The sequence below is a fragment of the Pteropus vampyrus genome, unplaced genomic scaffold (genome assembly GCF_000151845.1).
Source record: "Pteropus vampyrus isolate Shadow unplaced genomic scaffold, Pvam_2.0 Scaffold303, whole genome shotgun sequence".
NCBI lineage: Eukaryota > Metazoa > Chordata > Mammalia > Chiroptera > Pteropodidae > Pteropus > Pteropus vampyrus.
This window is the reverse complement of record NW_011889084.1, coordinates 1,475,858-1,485,383: the sequence shown is the minus strand read 5'-3', so window position 1 is coordinate 1,485,383 and position 9,526 is coordinate 1,475,858.

The following is a 9,526-nucleotide window of genomic DNA, read 5'->3' as shown; positions in this document are numbered from 1 at the left end:
GGCTGTAGACAAAGATACTTTTAGATTGTCACAAATATCGTGTGGAAAGAAGAAAGGCGATGAGAAAGAGAAAGGTGTGGGGACAGGAAGGCCAGGGACAGCCACTTAAGGAAGGGCCTGACTCCAGGGAGGATGACCAGGTAAGGAAGACTCAACAGAGGAAACAGCACACGTTGGGCGATGGAGTGGCCTGTGGGAAAGGGGCCAAAATTGTAGGGCCAGGCCAAACAAGGGGTGTGACCTGACCTTGAGAATGAAGGAGGGAGGGCCTTGGGGATCTGAGCACAGTGGGGACCACAGGACTTGTTCCTGAGAACATGCTCATGGGCCACTCCAACCTGAGTGGTCAGCTCTGTCCTTCACAAGCACGGGGCTCAAAGTGTCTCTGGGTTGGGGTGTGGTGAGCTCGTGGAGGCAGGCACGTATGCTTGGTGGCCCACTTGTGGGCAGTCCTGTGGGCTCTGGCTCCTCGGATTCACGCTGTCTTGCTTCATACACATTTTCCCTGGAGTTCCTTCTCTGGGGAAGCTATGTCCCCATGAGAAGCCGGCCAGGAAATTTAAGAGCCTGATCCCCACAAGGAAACCCTAACCAGTGAGGGCAAGAGCTAGTATGTATGCCCAGCCCCATCTTTTTGGGGGTCCATTCTGGGAGGCAATGTGTCCTGGATTGAGCTGTGCACAAGTTCACACCCTGTCCAGTCTCACACATCCCACTCCCCTCTCCTGTTTCCTAGAGTCCCTCCTAAATCGAGCCCCCCAGACCCAGGCTCTGCTTCTGGGACCACTGGTGAAGCAGGTGAGTGAGTTGGCCACATGGCTGTCCAGCCAGGGGGTGGGGCAGGGAAGCCTATGTGCACACCTGAGCCAGGGGCCGTGCTTGTCTAGCTTCTGCCCACTGAATCCAGAGGCCTCCATTAAGTTCTAGGGTTCCCTGAGCAGCCTCTGCAATTCCACTGTCCTGGGGGTGTAGTCCCATGTGGGAGTCAGTGCCTGGTGCACAGCAGGGACACAGCCCTGTGGGTGGGTGCTTGGTTCAATTATAGCCCAGCATCAGGCTGGGTCCTCCCAACACCCTAACACCTGAGTGGTCTCACCTGGGCCATCCTTGAGAAAGGAGAAAGGGTGCCAGAGAGGTGGCCTGTCCACCATGAGGCCGCCTACCCTTGTTGCCCTGTGTTCCTGGCAGAAGCCCCCTCACCTCTCAGCCCTGGATCTGAGCCATAGGAGGATCAAGGGAGGTGAAGCTTGGGGACACTCTGCAGAGGTCACACCAGCACGGGTGGTGGGGAGGGAAAGGATTAGCAGCAGCTGGTAGCCATGGAAACAGGACAGTGGCCTGATAGACTCCCCAGGAAAGATCCCTGGACCCCTCACATGGATACCCTCACCCTAGCTATGAGCTATTGCCATGGCCTATTGTCCCCTCTTTCCAGAGGCCAAAGCCAGTGGCTGCTGGACACAAAGTCTGCCCCTCTCCCCAACCCGGCCACTCCGGCTCCCGCCCATACCAGGCTTGGCCACTGGTGCTGAGTCTCCCATGATTATTCAAAAGCAACAGAGGCTGACTCCAGTTCACCTGGAAATACCCAGAGGCCCCCTGTTTGTATCCCCAAGACGGTCCCCAGGCTGGGGCGGGCCCTGGAGGCTATTAGGCATTCCCTGTCCTATGGCCAACCTAGCCTTCCCTCCACTCCCTCAGATGGGCCATGCTGCCCCCCACCATTGAAACTTTGCTTTGGCTGTACCCCTTTCTAGTGCATCTTGCCTCCCTTTCCCCAGTTAATTCACCTGTCAGCTCAAATGCCCCTTCCTCTGGGAAGTTCCCCTGGCTGCCCCACATGGGCTATTTACCCCTCAGTCACCAGCTGCCCCCAGACCACATCCCCTTGGTGATGTCTGCTGTGGCTGCAGAAGGTATGAATGTTGGTGAGTAAGCTTCCGCCACCCACCACCCTGCAGAAGCCGCTGTGGACTCATAGGAGGCATAGGGCCTTCTGCATAGTCTGAACACCTAGGGGCCTGGATATTACTGGGCTGACCCTCCTGGTCATGGTCTCAGGCTTCAGTGGGCACTTCCTTAAAATAAAGGCACATTAAAATGCAGCTTCCCAGGCTACCCAGCCTTCAGAATTGGAGGTGAGGTGCTGTGAGGCTCAACCCACAAGGGCACTGTCCAGGCATGAAGATGGAGTGGGGACCAGAGACCCAGACCCTGGTAAAGGGGCCAAAAGCCTGGCCCCAGGAAGGGGAGAAGGAGGAATTTGGGTGGACTGCACCCAAAGAGACTTGGCATCCTGTACCCCCCAGGGCATGGCTGGGACCTCCACCTGGCCCCCCCTCTCCAAAACTCTCTTCTCTCACTTTCTGGTTGTACCGCCCAGGTGTGGCCTTAGATCCATCCTGAGCACTCTGATTGGCTCAGTTGGAGGGGGCAGAGCCTGTATCCTGGGGATGCTCTAATTGGCTCAGTTGGGGATTGCCTAGAGAAGGAGGCGGAGCCTGTCAGGTTAGGGCCTCTCAGATGTGCACTACCTAGTGACTTTCTCCTGGGCACTCCAGAGAGTCAAGACAGCCAGAGCCCAGTGGCCAGACCCCCAGGTGCAGGGCATGTGCCATCAGACATGGGGCATGAAAAGGAAGAGAGAGGCCAGACACCAAGTGGGGGTGCACTTACACTAGGCTAGCTCGATTGTCCAGCATACTGAACTCCTCCCCACCCTGCAGCCTAGGGGTAGGAGAGCAGAATTCTGCAGATCCTAGATCTTCATTTCAAGATGGGGAAACTGAGGATCAGAGAGGGCAAAGGGCAGGGTAGAAAGCAAAGGTGGGCTGGATCCGAGTCTCTGGACACCCAGGCCAGTGCCTGCTCAGGACACCTTGCTGTCCCTTGAATGGAGGGGCTCTGCAGGGGTGTGGTGGAAACAGGCATAGGCTGTCCAATCTTGGGTGAGCTGGAGTGTCCTAGGTGTGGCCCTGTGCAGCCTAGCTGGGACCTGCCTCGTCCTTGACAGATTGTCCCTGGGAGGCCAGGCCCGGCCTCTGATCTGGCAGGGCCTAGATCATCCCAAAAGAGGCCTCTAGGGTGACTTTGCAGTCCCCCCATAAGGTGGGACTGGTCTTCTTTACCTCCCCACTGGCTGTGCTGGGTGGCCCTCAGGCCACTGCTACAGGCTCAGCCTGGGTAGGGTGGGAAAAGCAGCTGAAGCCTATCCTCACAGGCAACACAACCATTTCCAGGGCCACCCCACCTGTGTGTGAGACACTGGCCCATCAAGCAGGGCCAAATCTGGCACTTGGGCCATGTGGCATCAGGTACCTCATCACTGACCTAGCAGTGGGGTGTGAAAGTGGAACATTAAAGAGAGAAAGAAGGTGATGAGCTTCCAAAATTAGCCGTGACATGAAATGGGTCTATTACTGCCCCATTTGCAAACAGCATCATTGATCCAGCAAAGATGTGCCAAGTGCCTGCCCTGAGCTCAAGCTTTTCTAGGAACTGGGACTTGGGGAGAAAATGTGCAAGTGCTGCCCTCCTGAACACACAAACAAGAAACATCCAACCCTGGGAGATGGAGGGGGTTGATGGTAACCTGAGGTTTGAAGTCCAGGCGATGAGGAGAGGGCAGTGCTGTGACATAGAAAGGGACAACACAGCCAAGAGATGGCTCCAGTATTTTCGATGTGGCAAGACAGAACTGTGGCTCTCCCACCCAGCACAGGCTACAGGAGTCAGAGTAGGTCCTACAGGCCTTGACTGGGTTGGTGGGTTTGAGTGGTGTCCACCTTCATCATGCTGAACCCCCAGGGGACAGGGACAGGAAATGTCCAAAGGAGGTGGCCAGAAGGGGAGTTCCAGGTACAGGGAGAAGCTGATTGACAGGGTCTTTTTTCCAGGAGTCTGAAGGTGGCCCATTAGGGATAAGAAACTGAATATACAAACAGTGGCCAGCCACATATGACAAGGGGACCCAACCCATGATGTGCAGCAACCAGCAGGAAGTCAGACCATAGCTTCTGTCCAGAATAATCAGGACTTGGTCAGTGACAGCAGCTACTGTGCATTGCCCCCATTTCCAACCCAGGACCAGTAAGAGAAAGTCTAATGTGCTTCCCAAACACGTCACATAGGGGACAAGCTCCATGAGAACACTCCTGCAGCCAGCTCTTTTTCCATCCAAAATTTCTCCCTCCCCAACCTGGCTTCAAGTCTCTATCAAATGAGATGATGGTGGCTGGCCCCTGGCTACAGCAAGCTCTGAATAAACACCCTTTCCATTCTTGCATGCGTCCGTAGCTGGTTGCTCAGGAGTACAGGAAGCCACCTAGACTGGTGATTGGCATCTGAAGTTGCTTCCTGTATGAGCAGTCTTTGGAAACTGAGTCCTTACTCTGTAGGATCCAATGCTATCTCCAGGGACATACTGTCAGAATTAAGTTGTAGGACTCCCAGCTGGTGCCTGAGGATAGCTTGACGTGTAGCTACATCCGGTGTCAGAAGTGAAGCACGGAGAGTATTCCAAGAGCAGAGTGTTGCAGTAGAGAAAGCGCGTTTTCCTATATAGCATGCGACCCGTGTAGTCGCCCAGGGCCCCTCGCTTGGTTGAATGCTTTCATGTGACCATCTCGATATTCTTAATAATTTCACCTTTGTGCCAGTGTTTTGTAAGTGACATCTGATGGCACAGTGGCACGTAGGTGTGATACGCATGTCCACTACACCCCATGAGCAAGTAGTATCCATGAGCATACCCCTGAGCACACAGTTCTGATGGACTCACTACGCACAGAGTTCAGCAAGATCAGTATAAGGTCTAAGGCAGCGGTCCCCAACCTTTTTGCCACTAGGGACCGGTGCTCCTGTGAGAATCTAATGCCTGATGATCTGAGGTGGAGCTGAGGCGGTGATGCTAGCGCTAGGGAGTGGCTGCAAATACAGATGAAGTTTCGCTTGCTCTCCCATTGCTCACCTCCTGCTGTGTGGCCCGGTTCCTAACAGGCCACGGACTGCTCCTTTCTGCAGCCCAGGGGTTGGGGACCCCTGGTCTAAGATATCTTAGGGCTGTCATAACAAAGTACCACAAATTGGAGGCTTAACACATCTGAGGTGTAGTCTCTTGACATCTGGAGGCCAGAAGTCTGAAATCAAGGTGTCCACAGGGCCTCGCTCCCTCCCAAGGCCCTAGGGAAGAATTTGTTTCTTGCCTCTTCCAGCTTATGGTGTTGGGCAATCCCTAGCTATGGCCATATCATTCCAACCTCTGCCTCCATCTTCACACAGCTGTTTCCTCTGTGTGTCTCTGTGTCACCTCCGTGTGTCTCTTCATCTTCTCTTCTTTTAAGGACACCAGTCATTGAGTGTAGGGCCCCCTAAAACCCAGGATGATTTTATCTTGAGATCCTTAATTACATCAGCAAAGGCCTTATGTCCAAATAAGGTCACATTCTGAGGTTCTAAGTGGATATGAATTTGGGGGGGACACTTTTCAACTCAGTACACTAGTACACAGGTGAGGATGTTGTGTCTACGACTAAGTAAGAGAGAGAGGAAGGGCAGCTGATAGTGAGGGACCATGATCTCTGTCGGAACCAGAACACGCAGGAAGAAAGCAGTGTTCTAAGAAACGTATGGCCAGGGACCCCTTCACATCCTTTCTTACTTGTGTTACTTCCTGTAGGAGCCGGTTACACCAAAATGATGACCCGCCACAGTGCCCTGTTCCCCAAGTCCTTCCTTACTCACCAAGGCCAAGAGCTGTAGGATATGCAAATCAAGAAGTGAAATTAGAACAGCTGTGGTAGAATTGTATCAAGTTTCTACTGATCTGGTAACAACAAAATATATGTGTATCTACTACCCGTGACATACACATTGAGCAACTGGGTGATTTCACTGACCACAGAAATTTCTTAGAGTTGCATTTATAGGTGACATCACACAATGTAGAGATGAATGATAAAATTCATGCTAATAATTTAAATATTTAATTTTCCTTTACTTAGAACATCAAATAACCAAATGAAAACATCACAAATTGGAAGAGATGGCAAAAGAAAGGAAAACATTTCCAGCATTATTACTGTTAATGGCATTTTTTCCTGATTTTTGAGCAAGGGGCCCTGTGTTCTCATCTTGCATGGGCCTTGGCAAATTGTGTGGCCAGTTAATCCAGAGAAAGATGAGAGTGAGGAGGAAGAGGATCCCCGATTAGAGAACAGAGAGAAGGTGCAGGTGCGTCTCCAGTCTGGGCACTGCCTGGTACGTGCAGGCTCTTGCCACGCCAAACAGTGCTTTAGCAAGAGCTAGTCTTTCTTGCAAACCAAAGCAAGCAAATGGGCAGAGGATTTAGCCCCAAAGCAAGCTGCACACATACTCCTTCAACATGCCAACTGCCCCTGACCAGTTAACAGATTCTAGCCAGGGTGGGCCTGGTGCCAGTAGATGTTAGCCACAATATGGCCTTGAGCCTCTGTGAGTACTTTTCCCCCTGCACTGTATCCTCAACACCCCGTGACCAGATAAGTGATATCACCACCTCACCCACAGCCTAGGTTATCTGGGAAGGAGACATTGGGCCAAGAGTGACCATCCCTCCCAGGCAAGATGGTGACCTCAGCTGGACCTCAGCAAAAGGATAAAGCTGTCAGATCAACCAAATGGACTGGCCAGTGTCTGGAGCAGGCAGGACTCACCCTTACTCTACGAGGGGCCTGGGCTGAAGTTAATCTTTGCCTCTACTTGGAGCTCCCTGGGTGGGAATCGAGAGCAGTGCCCTCCTCCACATGATTCTTGGCTCCTCCCTTGCCCTTGAGGATGCCAGGGAGCTTGCTTGGAGGTGCTTCAATCAAGTGCAATTTAATAAGCCAGTGGTGGACAAGAGTAATGTAATCAACTCTGCTGATTGCCAGAGTGACGTGGGACACTCGGGGGCAGTGACAAGGTGCAAGTTCTGGCTATAAATCAAAGGCGACAACACACAGGCCTCAGGATCCAGAAGAGAGTGAGGTCTGGGGGGTTGAGGTGCCGGGAACAGAGCCCTGGGGTAGTGGCTCCCACAGACACCTCTGTGGCCAGACTGCAGTGGCCTGGCTGCAGCCTGAAACCCAGAAACTAGCCCCTTGTCTTTTTTAAAAAATTAATAGACTTTATATCATAAGGCAATTTCAGATTTACAGAAAATGAAGCAGCTAGCACAGAGTTCCCATGTACCCCTCTCCCCCTACACACCATTTCCTCTATTATAAACATCTTGCATCCTCATGATACATTTGTTATTACTGATGTTATAATGATATTGGTAATACTGATACACTGTTATTAACTAACTTCCATGGTTTATAATAAGATTCACTCTTGGTGGTGTATACTCTATGGGTTTAGACAAATGTCATGCATCCATCATTATAGTATCATACAGAGTAGTGTCACTGCCCCCAAAATCTTCTGTGCCTCACCTATTTATCCCTCCCCCACTCTTCCAACTGCAGACAACTACTCATGTTTTTACTGTCTCCATGGTTTTGCCTTTCCCAGAATGTCACAGGGTTGGAATCACCCAGGATGTAGCCTTTCTAGACTGGCTTCTTTCACTTAGTACAGTAGTCTCCCCTTGTCCATGGTTTTGCTTTCCACAGTTTGTTATCCACGGTCAACTGTGGGCCAATAATATTAAATGAAATAAATAATTCTTAAGTTTTAAATTGTGCCCCAAGTCATGCTGGTCTAAGAGCCCAAGGGGGACATGTGTCAGCTCTCTGGGAAGCACAGCCCTGCCACCTTCTCCAGGAAGCCCTCCTCCTGGAGCTCTGTGGCCATCATAAGCTCTCGAGTGCTCAAGGGCCTGACGCATAGCAGGACACTGCATGGTCCTAATGGTGTTCCCCCAAATTCATGTCCACCCAGAACCTCGGAATGTAGCCTTATTTGGAAATGAGGTCTTTGCAGGTATAATTAATTAAAGGATCTCAAGATGAAATCATTTTGGAGTTAGGGTAGGTCCTAAATTCAATGACTGGTGTCCTTATGAGAAAACACACAGAGAAGAAGCCACGTAAAGACAGAGGCAGAGAAGGGTGATTTGCCCACAAGCTAAGGAACATTTGGAGCCCCCAAAAGCTAGAAAAGGCAGAAAGGATCCTCCCTTGGACCCTATGGAGAGGGTGAGTCCCTGTGTCATCTTGATTTTGACTTTTGGCTTCCAGACTGTGAGAGGATGAATTTCTGTTGCTGTAAGCTACTAGGTTTGTGATCATTTGTTCTGGTGGCCCCAGGACACTAGCATAGGCTCATTCCTCACAGAAACCCTCCCTTCCTCTCTCCCTGTTTTACCCCCTAGAGCCCTTCATCCTGGGTTAATCCCATGTGCCTTCCCAGAGTTCTGGTCTCCCCTCAAAGACCTTATTGTGGCCAGATGTCCAGATGGCCTGGCTGGGCTCTTCTGTAGCCCCAGGTCCCTGGGTAGAAGAAAGGGCTGCATTTTGAGGGGCAGGAAGAGGCCCACCTGTACTTCCTCACCTCCCTCGCTTTCTCCCAAACACAAGAGTACTATTAGAACTTTTAAATTTCACCTTTCCACATTTAGTGCATTTTGATGTTGACTCATTCAAAGCTCATTTAAGTCACTTAATTTCCTACTCGGAGGCAAATCGAAAAGAGCTCATTTCTTTGATTTGTTCACATCAATCAACTTTTACATCAATTAAAAAGTTCATTTGATTCATCAGATGCCAGGGAATGCTATCTTTTCTAATATGTTTGAATTTAGTGATTCACCAATGTATTTCATTCCATTTGACATAACAAAATCAAATAGCATTTGGAGATAGAATTCCTCATTAGGGAAAAAGTCACTAGTAAGTCAGGTGAAAATGCAGAACCAAACAGTGCTCTGCCTTAGTGGCAAAGCATTTAGGAGAGAGTGATGGTAGGGGGTCAGATGCCCCCGGCTCATTATAGTGTCCCAGCCCCCAGTGGAGGCTCTCCAATGCCTCATCTTTAAGGACCAGATGGGGTAATTAGATGAGGGACAAGATCCTCATTGAGGGACAGCACCTCTGAGTCTAGGAAGTGGAGGGCTGGGGCTGAGCTGTCTGCTGTCCACGGTCAAAGCGAGGGACATCCCCCAGCTCTATCCAATGGCTGCTCTTCAAGGATGCAAGCCCAGCATTGTCAGAACTTCTGTTTTTCTAAGCAGAAACAGTTTTACATGCATTGACTGATTCACACGTGTTCTCATCAAACTCAAGTGACATATATCCAGGGCATAGGCCCAGCAGAGCCACCACAGCTGCCCAGTTTGTTTATATCTTGCCTTTGCAGTGGCCCTGACACCAGGAGTGCTGGCCACCCTCCGTCTGAGCCAGCTGGCCTGTGTAGACATTCCAGTCTGAGGGTCTGGTTCAGTAGCTACATCTCCCCAATACCTGACCAAGCAGCCTGGTCTCTTAGGAGTGGCCCAGGTAGGGGTACATGTGGGGGACTCTGGCTCTTCCCTGACCAGCTGTGAACCCCAGACAGTGGCACCCTC